Raw genomic sequence first — 14,814 nt, 5'->3', positions numbered from 1 at the left:
ATGCACTTGGAGTCCTGTCGATCTTTGGATCCACATATGTATGTGAGCAGGTGTTCTCCAACATGAACTTTATTAAAAACAAACATCGTGCACGCCTCACAGATGACAGCTTGCGATCCTGTGTAAAGATGAAGGTGACGTCATACAGCCCTGGTGTGCAGATGCTGTGCGCTGAGGTCCAGGAGCAGAAATCCCATTAACCAAGTATGATACATATTTTAATTGCCTATTATTTTAGGAATATTCATATTTTTTCATTGTTCAGTGAAATAGTCCTTTTATTTTTCAGGTTGACAGCTGGCTGACGTTATTTTTGGTTTGCTGCTGGCGGAAAATTTAAGTTCAGCGTTTTTCATAAATACAAGAAGAACTCAAATAGACATTGAGTATTTTACTTAAAAGTAACCTTCAACCCAACGTCTTTTTTTCGGAGTTCAAAATGTTTTTGTTGCATGCAGAAATGTAATTTCGTTTTCTCTGCAGGAGTTCATCAATTTCATAAATGCAACACATTATAGTTTGTTTATACATAGCATAAAGGCAAAACAAAACGTTGTATGCAGTGTTATTTCATTTTAAATGTCAAACGGGTTTTGCGGCTCCCAGTGTTTTCTTTTCTGTGGGAAACGGGTCCAAGTGGCTCTTTCAGTGGTAAAGGTTGCCGACCCCTGGTCTAACCAATCCTAAGAATTTTTCAAGGAAATTACCAGGAAAGCTGATGAAAATACGCAGTGGATGTTGCCTACATGGACTTTAGCAAGGCATTTGACCATGTTCCACATGGGAGGTTGGTCAGGTGGTTCAGTTGTCTGGCATTCAAGATGAGGTAGTAAATTGGATTAGACATCGTCTTTATGGGAGAAGTCAAAGGGTGGTAGTAGATGGTTGCCTCTCTGACTGGAGGCCTGTGACTAGTGGAGTGTCGCAGGGATTGGAGCTGGGTTCATTGTTGTTTGTGTTATTAATGATCTGGATGATAATGTGTAGTTGTTAGAGACAATAGGTGCAGGAGTAGGCCATTTGGCCCCTCGAGCCAGCACCGCCATTTAATGTGATCGTGGCTGATCATCCACACAGTACCCCGTTCCTGCCTTCTCCCCATATCCCTTGACTCTGCTATCTTTAAGAGATCTTTCTAACTCTTTCTTGAAAGCATCCAGAGAACTGGCCTCCACTGCCTTCTGAGGCAGAGCATTCCACAGATCCACAACTCTCTGGGTGAAAAAGCTTTTCTAGAACTCTGCTCTAAATGGCCTTATTCTTAAACTGTGGCCTCTGGTTCTGGACTCCCCCAACATCGGAAACATGTTTCCTACCTCTAGTGTGTCCAATCCCTTAATAATCTTATATGTTTCAATCAGATCCCCTCTCATCCTTCTAAATTCCAGTGTATAAAAGCCTAGTTGCTCCAATCTTTCAATATATGACAGTTCCACCATCCTGGGAATTAACCTCGTGAACCTATGCTGCACTCCCTCAATAGCAAAAATGTCCTTCCTCAAATTTGGAGACCAAAACTGAACACAATACTCCAGGTGTGGTCTCACCAGGGCCCTGTACATCTGCAGAAGGACCTCTTTGCTCCTATACTCAACTCCCCTTGTTTTAAAGGCCACATGCCATTAGCTTTCTTCACTGCCTGCTGTACCTGCATGCTAACTTTCAGTGACTGATGTACAAGAACACCTAGATCTCGTTGTACTTCCCCTTTTCCTAACTTGACACCATTCAGATAGTAATCTGCCTTACAGATGATGCCAAGATTGGGGGTGCAGTGGGCAGTGATGAAGGCTATCAGAGCTTGTAGTGGGATCTGGACCAGCTGAAAGATGGCAGGTGGAATTTCATACAGACATGTGTGAAGTGTTGCACTTCAATAGGACCTACCAGGGTAGGTAATGTCCTAAGGAGTGTGGTAGAACAAAGAATTCTGGGAATACAGGTCCATAATTCATTGAAGATGGCAGCAAAGGTAGATAGGGTCATAAAGAAAACCTTGGGCACATTGGCTTTCACAAATCATAAGTGCAGGAGATGTGACGTTACGTTGAAGATGCTGCTGAGGTCTAATTAGGAGTGTTATATGCAGTTTTGGTCACCTACCTACAGGAAAGATGTAAGCAACATTGAAAGAGTACAAAGAAAATTTACATGGATGTTATCCGGGACTGGAATATCCGAGTTAGAAGGAAAGATTGAATAGGTTCAGACTTTATTTCTTGAAACGCAAAAAGATTGAGGGGAGATTTGATAGAACTTTTTCCACAGAATTTGGGTGAAACTACAACTGGAGGTCATGGGTTAAGGGAGAAAGGCGAGATGTTTAAGGGGAACATGAGGGCAACTTCTTTAATCAAAGGGTAATTAGTGTGTGGAATGAGCTGCTACTGCAAGTGGTGCATGCGAGCTTGACTTCAACATTTAAGTGTAGTTTGAATAGGTTTTATTGATGGCAGGGGTATGGAGGGCTATGGTCTGGTTTGAGGTCATTGGGCCTAGATTGTTTACACAGTTTGGCTTGGACTAGAATGGCCTCCTTCTGTGTTGTACTTTGCTATGACAGGTGTAACACTTGTTCTGCTTGTAGAGATAAGTGCCAGGAAGGAGATCAATGGGGAAGGATGATTCTGTAAATTAAGAATTTAAAACAAAATTTTAGTCCTAGCAGAGTCGTAACTATTGTTAGCATGGATGCACTTGAATTTTTCTTTAGTCAGCTAATCAGCTTGCAGATATTATTTACATCAAGTTAATAATATTTTCCTTGGAAGATTCATAATGCATGTACTTATATTTGACATTCCTATTCACAATTATAATTTCAAGTTAATGGTGTTTGCACAATTGAGGAGTATCATACTGTAGATAATGAAAGTTTAGAAAATTTCAGAACTATGCAACATTTTCAAATTACATTACTACTTTCATAAAAAATAGGATCATGACTTGTCCATTCAGCAATTATTAATCATTCTAGTGAATCTTCTCAGTACTCTCTATTATTTACTAGAATGTTACCTGGGTTTCAGCACCTAAGTTACAGAGAAAGGTTGAACAAGTTAGGTCTTTATTCTTTGGAGCATAGAAGGTTGAAGGTTGAGGTATTTAAAATTATGAGGGGGATAGATAGAGTTGATGTGGATAGGATTTTTCCATTGAGAGTAGGGGAGATTCAAACAAGAGGACATGAGTTGAGAGTTAGGGGGCAAAAGTTTAGGGGTAACAAGAGGGGGAATTTCTTTACTCAGAGAGTGGTAGCTGTGTGGAACGAGCTTCCAGTAGAAGTGGTAGAGGCAGGTTCGGTGTTGTCATTTAAAGTAAAATTGGATAGGTATATGGACAGGAAAGGAATGGAGGGTTATGGGCTGAGAGCGGGTCAGTGGGACTAGGTGAGAGTAAGCATTCAGCATGGACTAGAAGGGCCGAGATGGCCTGTTTCCGTGCTGTAATTGTGATATGGTTATATGGTTATATTTGTATTAGCACTCCTAGTATTGCACTGAAAATTATGTTTACACCTATTTCAGTAATCACTTCATACTCGAGCTCCTTTCTGTTATTAATTCATCTTGTCTAATAACTAAAGGTACTTACCCTGTGGTAAAGTGACTGGGTCACTGAAGAAAGTATCTTGCAGACAGAGTTCAAGATGTGATGATTCTGCATGATGAACTCTACATTCCACTTTCTTCCATGAGCCAGTCACTTAGAGGCTTTGCTTTCATTGCAAACAATAATCTATGTGTGAATGTCCATTTTAAAATCTACTAGCACATCAAACACAAAATTTAAGGAATTGTTGTATTAATTAGATTAGTAGGCAGCTTAAGTGGGCCAAGTGGCCATTTTCTGAGTTGTACTTTTCTGTGACAGGTTTATCATTATATTAAAAAATGTGCATTGTGTTGCCTATAGAAGATAGGTTAGTGGTTGAAGGAACTTACTTTGGAATCCTTATGGAAGTTTGTCATTAGTGGTCACAGGGACCTGGACTGGAGCGTCTATTGTTCTGACATACATAAATGACTTGGATGAAAGTGAAGATGGGTGGGTTAGTAAGTCTGAAGACGGTATGAAAATTGGTGGTGTTGTGGATAGTGTAGAAGACTGGCAAAGAATTCAAATGGAGAATGATCAGTTGCAGATATGAGCAGGGAAATGACAAACGGAGTTTAATGTAGCCAAATGTGAACTTCCTACCTCGGTAGGTCAAATGCAAAGAATCAGTACACTACGCAGGGCAAGACCCCTCGTAGTGTTGAAGGGATCTTGGGGTTGAAGTTCATAGCAGCCTGACCGTGGCTACACGAGTTGATAGGGTGGTTGAGGAGGCTTATGGCTTGCTTGCGTTTAATAGACGAGGCATTGAATTCAAAAGTCGGGATGCAGCTTTATAAAACTCCAGCTAGGCCACATCGGTAGTACTGCATTCAGCTCTGGTTGCCCCATTATAGGAAGGATGTTGAGGCTTTGGAGAGGGTTAGAGTTAGAGGGTGCAGGAGAGGAAGCTACCTAGATTAGAGGGCATTTTCAAGGGGTTGGAGAAACTTTGGTTGTCTTCTCTAGAGTGACAGAGGCTGAGGAGAGATCTAACAGAGGTTTATAAGATTATGAGAGGCACAGACACACGCACAGTATCTTTTTCGAAGGATTGAAATGTCTAATACCAGACAGCATCAATTTAAGGTGAGATGTGAGGGGCAAGCTTTTCTACATAGTGAGTGGTGGGTGCCGGGAATGTGCTGCCTTGTGTGGTGGTTGGAGCAGAAACATTAGGGAGTTTTAAGAGATATGAATGAGATTTAAGACATGAATAAGAGGAAATCAAAATGACGTGGTCATTATGTAGGCAGAAGAGATTATTTTTGTAAACCATTTGATTATTAATTTAATTGATTTGGCATGTCGTTGTAAGGTGAAGGGCCTGTTTCTGTACTCTACTGTTCTATGTACTTTGTTCTAAAAGAGGCCCTTTCTAGTTGGCTGCTGGTGAATATTGGTGTTCCACAGGGATTGATGCTACTTTTCATGTCCAATGTTAATCATCTGGATGATGGAATTAATGGCTTTGTGGCCAGATTTGCAGATGGAAAAAAGAATGGTGTAGGGAGAGATAGTTTTGAGGAAATAGAGAGTCTGCAGAAGGACTTACATATTTTAGGAGAATGGGCAAAGAAGTGGCAGATGGAATATAATGTAGGGAAGTGTATGGCCATGCACTTATGTAGAAGGAATAAAGGTGCAGATTATTTTCTATACAGGGATCGATTCACACATTGGAAGTGCAGAGGGACTTAGGAGTCCTCATGCAGGATTTCCTAAGGTTAACTGGAAGGTTGAGTCGGAAGTAATGAGGGCAATATGTAATATTGAGACTTTATTGACTGGACTACATTTGGAATACCGTGAGCAATTTCACATCCCATATCTACAAAAGAGGATCTATTGACATTGGAGAGGGTCCAGAGGAGGTTTATAAGAATAATCCCAGAAATAAAGAATTAATGTATGAGGAGCATTTAATGGCCCTTGTCATGTACTCTCTGGAATTCTGAAGAATGGGTGGGGGATATCATTGAAATTTTATGAATCTTAAAAGTCCTAGAAAGAAATGGTTGGGAGAGCATGTTTCCAATAATGACAGAGTCTAGAGCACAACCTCAGAATATAAGGACATTAGAATAGAGATTGAAGAAAAATTTATTTAGCAGAGAGTGGTGAATCTGTGGAATTTGTTCCCACAGACAGCAGTGGAAGCCAAGTCATTGAGTACATATAAAGCAGCATTTGGTGGGTTCTTGATTAGTAAGGATATCAAAGATTATGGAGAGAAGACAGGAGAATTAGATACAGAGAAATAATAAATTAGCCTTGATCGAATAGTGGCACAGACTTGATGTGCTTAATGACATAATTTTGCTTGTCTAATCTAGATTGCTGAGCCTCTGGCAATGATCTTTGCATCATCAGTGGGGACGGGAGAGGTTCCGGAGGATTGAATGGTAGCGGATGTTGTTCCTTTATTCAAGAAAGGGAGTAGAGATAGCCCAGGAAATTATAGACCAGTGAGTCTTACCTCAGTGGTTGGCAAGTTGATGGAGAAGATCCTGAGAGGCAGGATTATGAAAATTTGGAGAGGCACAATATGATTAGGAATAGTCAGCATAGCTTTGTCAAGGGCAGGTCGTACCTTACGAGCCTGATTGAATTTTTTGAGGATGTGACTAAACACATTGATGAATTAGAACAGTAGATGTAGTGTATATGGATTTCAGCAAGGCATTTGATAAGGTACCCCATGCAAGGCTTATTGAGAAAGTAAGGAGGCATGGGATCCAAAGGGACATTGCTTTGTGGATCCAGAACTGGCTTGCCCACAGAAGGCAAAGAGTGGTTGTAGACGGGTCATATTCTGCACGGAGGTTGGTGACCAGTGGTGTTCCTCAGGGATCTGTTCGGGGACCCTTACTCTTCATGATTTTCATAAATGACCTGGATAAGGAAGTGGAGGAATGGGTTAGTAAGTTTGCTAATGACACAAAGGTTGTAGGTGTTGTGGATAGTGTGGAGGGCTGTCAGAGGTTACAGTGGGACATTGATAGGATGCAAAACTGGGCTGAGAAGTGGCAGATGGCGTTCAACCCAGATAAGTGTGAACTGGTTCATTTTGGTAGGTCAAATATGATGGCAAAATATAGTATTAATGGTAAGACTCTTGGCAGTGTGGAGGATCAGAGGGATCTTGGGGTCTGAGTCCACGGACACTCAAAGTAGCTGTGCAGGTTGACTCTGTGATTAAGTGGGCACACAGTGCATTGACCCTCATCAATAGTGGGATTGAATTTAAGAGCCGAGAGGTAATGTTGCAGCTATATAGGACCCTGGTCAGACCCCACTTGGAGTACTGTGCTCAGTTCTGGTTGCCTCACTACAGGAAGGATGTGGAAGCCATAGAAAGGGTGCAGAGGAGATTTATAGGGATGTTGCCTGGATTGAGGAGCATGCCTTATGAAAACAGGTTGAGTGAACTCGGCCTTTTTTCTTTGGAGCGACGGAGGATGAGAGGTGACTCAATAGAGGTGTATAAGATGATGAGGCATTGATCGTGTGGATAGTCAGAGGCTTTTTCCCCAGGGCTGAAATGGCTGCCACAAGAGGGCACAGGTTTAAGGTGCTTGGGAGTAGGTACAAAGGAGATGTCAGAGGTAAGTTTTTTTAAAGCAGAGAGTGGTGAGTGCGTGGAATGGGCTGCTGGCAATGGTGATGGAAGCGGAAACGATAGGGTCTTTTAAGAGACTTTTGGATAGGTACATGGAGTTCAGAAAAACAGAGGGCTATGGGTAACCCTAGTAATTTCTCAGGTAGGGACACATTTGGCACAACTTTGTGGGCTGAAGGGCCTGTATTATGCTGTAGGTTTTCTATGTTTCTAATCCATGCATCTGTCCATCTGTCTTTTAAGAGTTGTTATTGCGCCTGTTTCAACCACTTCCTCATACAGATAGCACCCTCTGTGGGTAAAAAGTTGTCCCTCAATTTCCTATTAAATCTTTCCCTTTTCACCTTAAACCTATGTCCCCTAGTTTTTATAGCCCAAGTTTAGGGTAAAATGACTCAATGCATTCACCATATCAATGTCCCTCATGATTTAACATACCTCTCCCTATAACTCATTCTCTCGGTCCTGGCAGCATCCTTATAAATCTTCACAAAGTTCAAAGTAAATTTATTATGAAGTACATATTTGTCACCATATACTATCCAGAAACACATTTTTGTGGGCATTTGCAGTAGATATAAAGAAACACAATAGAATTGATGAGAATATACATACAAATTCAAACAAACAGCCAATGAGCAGAAAAGAAAATCAATACAATAAGTGGTGCTTGGTTTGAAGAATTCATACTTGTTGCATCATGCTCTGAGCCCAAACTCTTCTAATCTTTTTAACAGTCTTGAGAGTTTGAAGATCTTCCCTCATCATCCTTACTGCTTACAATTCAGTAACTGAGTGCCTGGGCAGCCTTGCAGCACCTGGTTCATAGCTTTCTGCCAGAGTGCAGGTGCAGATTCTACTCCAAACATAAGGCTGTTACAGTGAGAAAGCCCGTTGTGTATGTTTATGGTGAATAACACTGCAATCTTCTTACATCTCCATCTGTAGAAAGGCCTCAGCTAAAACCATTTTGCTGGTGTATTCCTCCAGAAATGTTTGCAAAGACATCCCCTTTCCTGGGCAGAGGGTATTGATCTACTCTCAGTACTGGGTTGATGGTGACCTTAAAATCACCACAGATCCCGACAGACCCATTCCTCTCAGCTACTGGGGCTATTGTCGTTGCCCATGGGCTCCAGACACCTTTGAAAAGAATTCCTTCAGCTTCCATGCGATCTATCTCACTGGCTGTTTCCTCACAGATGGTATCAGGAACTGGACGGCATTTGCAAAACTTGAGTGTGGCATTTTCATTTGATATTATTTCTTAATTCACTTTCAGGTGCAGGTGACGTGGCATGCAAACAGCGGATGGATCTTCAATCAATCCGTAGTTGTCTCAGCCACTCATGACTCAGAAAATATTACAGTTCAACTACCCTTAACAGCTCAGTCAGTGGATCTTACAGTACAGATCGTTAACCTGAAACATCACCTGCTTCTCTCGCTACAGATATTGCCTGTTCGACTACTTTCAGATTTTTTAAGCCAAATGGTACTTAATTTGCAGAAGAATAAATAAATGACCAAAAGAATTTTGTTCTATGTTTCCACATCCACTTGTTATGCTTATTATGACAAACGTTCATATTTTCAACATACCCAAGTTCTTGCTGTTTATCATAAGGTTTAAAAGGCAACTAAATTCTGGAAACACACAACATGTCTCTCGACAGACTAGTTCAGCCTTCCCAGAACTTACTCATATTTAGAAAGTCATGGACTTATTAGGAAAGTCAGCATGGTTTTGTGCAGCCTCAGAAGCTTGAATGAGGTTTTGAGGTGACAAGGATGATTGATGAGGGCAGGGTTGTAAATGGACAACCTTAAGTAAAGCATTTGATAAGGTTCTCTTGTTTGTGATAAGATCTCATGACGACTGAGTCAGAAGATTAGGTCACATGGGATACATGATGAGTTAGGTTGGATTCAAAATTAGCTACGTCATAGATGACAGAGGATTGTGGTAGGAGGGCATTTTTGATTGGAGATCTGTGACTAGTGGCATGACTTCTGTTATTTGTAATATGAAAATGTCGATGGTCTGATCTGCAAGGTTGTAGACCAAATTTATGGAACTGCAGGTCGTAAAGAAGATCCTGACTCGCATTTATATATAGAGGGATCCTGTGATGCAAGTCCATAGTTTCTTGAAAGTGGCAATGCAAGTGGATAGGGTGGTAAATAAGGCAGACAGTATACTTGCCTTCATCAGCTGGGACATTCAGTAGAAAAGTTGGCAAGTCATGTTACAATTGGATAAAACTTTGGTTAGGCCATACCTGGAGGATTGTGCACAGTTCTGCACATTACATTATAGGAATGATGTGGAGGCTCTGGAGGAAGTGAAGAAGAGGTTCACTAGGGCATCATCTGGATTAGCAAGCACTACCTATAAGGAGAGGTTGGACAAATTTTTTTCTCTCTGGAGGTTCAGTGGAGATCTGATGGAAGTATATAAAATTATGAGAGGCATAGACAGACAAGGTAGGTAATCAGCATCTTCTTTCCAGATGGAAGTGTGAAATACCAAAGGGCATTGGTTTAAGATGAAAGGGCAAAGTTTACATAAGATACATAAAAGGCAAGTTTTATTTTACACCAAATGAAATAGGTGCCTGGAATTCACTGCCAGGAAAGTAGCAGAAGCAGAAAGAAAAGCAAGGTTTATGTAGCATGTGAAGAGGCAAATGAACAGGCAGTGAATAGAAGGAGTAGGACATAGCGCAGCAGACAGAATGAGAGTGATGTCACAATTTTGCATGTGTAGTCGGCAAAGGCCTAATTGATGTCCCAACCTATCCTTCACACGGTGAAGCCCAGAAATCCACCATACCATGTCCTTAGTCAGAACTGCCAATACCATGTCCAGTTTTCACACTACGATCCATTCTTGTGCCCAGAATGGACTCATGTTGATTCTGCACTTTTCAACATTGCTTTCCTCATGACATCCTTAATCCAGCACCATAGGTACCTCCCACACCAGATTATTCTCCTACTACCTGTCACTAGAACTTCTGAAAGTATTTGCCCACTAATTCCTCCACTGATTTTCTTGCCCTGCTTGTCCATTTCAACCCTGCATAGGGAAGAGTTCTCTTTAGCTCATTCCCCTAATCAGGTTGTGATCTCACATTACACCCCAGGCTCTATGACTGGTCTCTTGCATTCCCCATTCCTTAATAGTTTAATAATGTAGAGTCTTTCTGATTTCTCAACTTCTTCAAGCTTTAAATGAGGGAGCACACCTCACAGGAATACTGCCAAACCGAGCTAGAGAAATAAGTGAGGTGCATTTCCATTTCTCACCACACAGTAAAACAACACTTTGCTGCATCTGCTTCACACACAACCTAGGAACAGGGCATGATCTGCAGAGTATTCTAGAGACATAGGATGTGGTCTACAAATTACAATGGGAGATAGAAAAGGCATGCCACAAAGGCAATGTTACAATACTCATGGGGGATTTCAATATATAGGTAGATTTGGGAAAATTAGGTTGGTGCTGGATTCCAAGAGGGGGGATTTCCAGAATGCCTACAAGATAGCTTTTTAAGAGCTGTGGATAATCTATTCTGGATTAGATGTTATGCAATTAACCAGGATTGATTAGAGAGTTTAAAGTAAAAGAACCCTTAGGGGAAAGTGATCATAATATAATCAAATTCACCTTGAAATTTGAGAAGGAGAAGCTAAAGTCATGTTATTCACTACTACAGTGGAGGAAAGGGAATTACAGAGGCATGAGAGAAGAGTTGACCAGAATTGAGAACTGGCAGAGATGAGGGCAGAGTAGCAATGGCTGGAATTTCTGGAAACAATTCAAAACACAATAGGATAAATGCATCCCAAAGAGCAAGTAGTATTCTGAAGGCAAGATGACACAACCATGGCTAACAAGAGAAGTCAAAGCCAACATAAAAGCCAAGGAGAGGGCATACAATAGAGCAAAAACTAGTGGGAAGTCAGAGGATTGGGAAGCTTTTACAAATCAACAGAAGGCAACTAAAAATGTAACTGAGATGTAAAGATGGAATAAGAAAGTAAGCTAACCAATAATATTCAAGAGGATACCAAAAATTTCTTCAGATACATTCAGTGTAAAAGCAAAATGAGCGTGGATGTTGGATTGCTGGAAAATAATACATTGCTGGGGAGGTAGTAATGGGGGGGGGGCAGGGAATTGGAAGACGAACTGAATAACTATTTTGTATCAGTTTTCATTGTGGAAAGCACTAGCAGTATGGTAGAAGTTCCTGGTGTCAGGGTCATGAACTGTGTGAACTCCATCACTAGAGAGAAGGTTTTTGGAAAATTTAAATGTCTGAAGGTAGTCACCTGTACAGATGATGTACATGCCAAGGTTCTGAAAGAGGTGGCTGAAGAGATCGTGGAGGCATTAGTAAGGATCTTTCAAGAATCACTAGATTCTGGAATGGTTCCAGAAGACTGGAAAATTGCAAATGTCACTCCATTCTTCAAGAAGGCAGAGAGGCAAAAGAAAGGAAATTATAGACCAGTTAGTCTGATCTCAGTGGTTGCAAAGCAATTGGAGTCAACTGCTAAGGATGTAGTTTTGGGGTCCTTGGAGGCACATTATAAAACAGTCCATAGTCAGCATAGTTTCCTCAAGGGCAAATCTTGCCTGTAAATAGGTTGGAATTTTTTGAAGAAATAATAAGCAGGATAGACAAAGGAGAATCAGCTGATGTTGTGTACTTGGATGTTCAGAAGGCCTTTGATAAGATGCCACACACAAGGCTGCTTAACAAAGTATGAGCCCTTAGTATTACAGGAAAGATTCTAGCATGGGTAAAGCAGTGGTTGATGGGCAGGAAGCTAAGAGTGGGAATAAAGACAGCCTGTTCTGACTGGCTGCTGGTGACTCGTGGTGTTCCACAGGGTCTGCGTTGGGACAGATTCATTTTACTGTAAATATTAATGATTTGGATGATTGGAATTGATGGCTTTGTTGCAAAGTTTGCAAATAGTATGAAGATAGGTGGAAACCAGGTAGTTTTGAGGAAGTAGAGAGGCTACAGATGGACTTAGATAGGTTAGGAGAATGGGCAAAGAAGTAGCAGATGGAATACAGTGTCGGGAAGTGTATGGTCATGCACTTTGGTAGAAGAAATTAAAGAGTTGACTATTCTCTAATTGAAGAGAAAATACAAAAAAAAACTGAGGTGCAAAGGGCCTTAGGAGTCAATATACAGGATTCCCTAAAAGTTAATTTGTAGGTTAAGTCTTTGTTGAGGAAGGCAAAAACAGTATTAGCATTCATTTCAAGGGGACTGGAATATAAAAGCAAGGATGCAATGTTGAGAATTTATAAAGCACTAGTGAGGCCTCACCTGGAGTATTGTGAGCAGCTTTGGGCCCCTATCTTGGAAAGGATGTGCTGAAACTGGAGAGGGTTCAAAGGAGGTTCACAAAAATGATCCCAGGATTGTACAGCTTGCCGTATGCAGAATGTCTCATGGCTCTGGGCCTGTATTCACTAGAATTCAGAAGAATGGGGTGTGTCCTCATTGAAACCTATTGAATGGTGAAAGGCCTTGATGGAGTAGATGTGGAGAGGATATTTCCTATGGTGGGAGACTTCAAGGCTGGAGGGTACAGCCTCACAACAGAGGGCATCCTTTCAGAATGGTGATGAGGAGAGATTTCTTTAGCAGAGGGTGGTGAAACTTTGGAATGCATTGCCATTGGCAACTGTGGAGGCCAAGTGTTTATGTATATTTAAGACAGAGGCTGATAACTTTTGATTGGTCATGGTACAAAGGGATACAGGGGAGGGGCAGCGGACAGGAGATCGAGTCGAGAAGAAAAATGGATCAGCTATGATGAAATGCGGAAGACTCCACGGGCCACATGACTCCAAGGACATTATCTGATACAATGGTAGTTCTTTCCATATATATGAAGGAAAAAAATCCTTCATTGCAACAGATCCTCTCAGGTCATATCAAGGGTGTGTTTTTAAATCAGACAATTTGTACTGATTGGTATGTGTTTACAAGGAGTAACAATTATCACTATCGCAGTGTTTCATTTCTACGGGATGTTAAATTGAAGACAAACGTATCACTTTATTAACAAATGATTGGTTTTGTTGTACTGGCTGAGAGAAATTACAAAACCTGAAATCCTATCTTGTGATTACTCTGGTGGGGGTGGGTGGGGCATAATTCTTGGAAAAATCAGCCCACCCTACCAAGAAATGGCATCACCATTAAGAGAAAATCTGCAGCTGCTGAAAATCCAAGCAACTCTGATGAAGGTTGTAACCCAAAATATCAACTGTTTACTCCTTTCCATAGATGCTTCCTGGCCTGCTGAGTTCCTCCTGCATGTTGTGTGTGTTGCAAGGAATAGCATAATTAACTATGCAAAAAACAATGGTGTCTAAATGTACCAAAATTCCCCAGTGCAAAAACTTTCAAATTTTCCTTGCCTGAAATGTTGAAGTCCCAAGAGCTTTGATCACATACAATTTCACAGATAAGTCTGCCAAAATACCCACTGGAACCTTCATTTGGTGGTTGGGAATTGAGGATTCCAGCCTAAACATGCAGGTTTATAACTCTTTAGGAGAGGTGTTGTGTTAAATGCTTTCAATGCTAAATGGAAAAAGAAGATTTGTTGTTTGGATCATGTGTAACTAATTGATTGCTGTTCTCCATTCTGTCTAAATGTTAATTTCCTGGGATGTATCATTTCATTCATACTTGCATTGTAGCAAGACATGGGTGAGTGGTTCCATAACAAGAGATTAAATAGAGTGGGCCTATACACTCTCAGAAGAATGAGAAGACCTTAATGAAATATACAAACTTATTATTGGGCTTAAAAGTGTAATTTTTTTTCCTGTGCGTTGTTGGGTTGTCCTGAACCATTGGGGGGGGGGGGGGTTCATAGTTCAAACTAATCAGACAATTAGCACTGAATTGAGAAACAAATTCTTTCTCAGAGAGTGGCAGCTCTCTGGAGTGCTGTACCTCAAGGTTCAAGAACATTTATTATCAAAGAATGTAAAAGTTATACAACTTTGAGATTTGCTTGCTTACAGATAGCCACAATGCAAAAAATCCGAAAGAACCCAATTAAAGAAAAAAAATAATAAAAGACCAACTTCGATAGGTAAGAGTAAAAAAAAATGCAAACATAGAAAACAACAACATTCCCAAACAAAATTGAGTCCTCAGATCCAAACCCTGGAGCAGCCCTGAGTAGGCCCAACGGGTCGCTTATCATTTCATCATATTATCGGGCACAAAGCACTTGAGCTGGGGCAATTTTCATAGTCTTCGTATCATGGAGGTGGCCATCGCGGAGAGTGAGCAAAATCGCCTCTTGCCTCCAATCTGGGCCAGCATTTAATTTGTCCAAACAGAGACCTGTAGAGGTGCAGTCACTGCCTATATTCAAGATGCAGGTCAATAATTCTTTTGCGTATTAAGTGTATTAATGGAAGTGGGTTTAGTGCAGGAAAGCAGTACTGAGTTAAAAGATCAGCTATAACCTTATCAAATGTGAAAGCAGACACAAGAAGCCAAATGGCCTAGTCCATTTTCTTATGCTGTTAT

This window comes from Hypanus sabinus, chromosome 1, assembly GCF_030144855.1.
Source record: "Hypanus sabinus isolate sHypSab1 chromosome 1, sHypSab1.hap1, whole genome shotgun sequence".
Classification (NCBI taxonomy): Eukaryota; Metazoa; Chordata; class Chondrichthyes; order Myliobatiformes; family Dasyatidae; genus Hypanus; species Hypanus sabinus.
Note: the sequence above shows the minus strand (reverse complement) of the source record.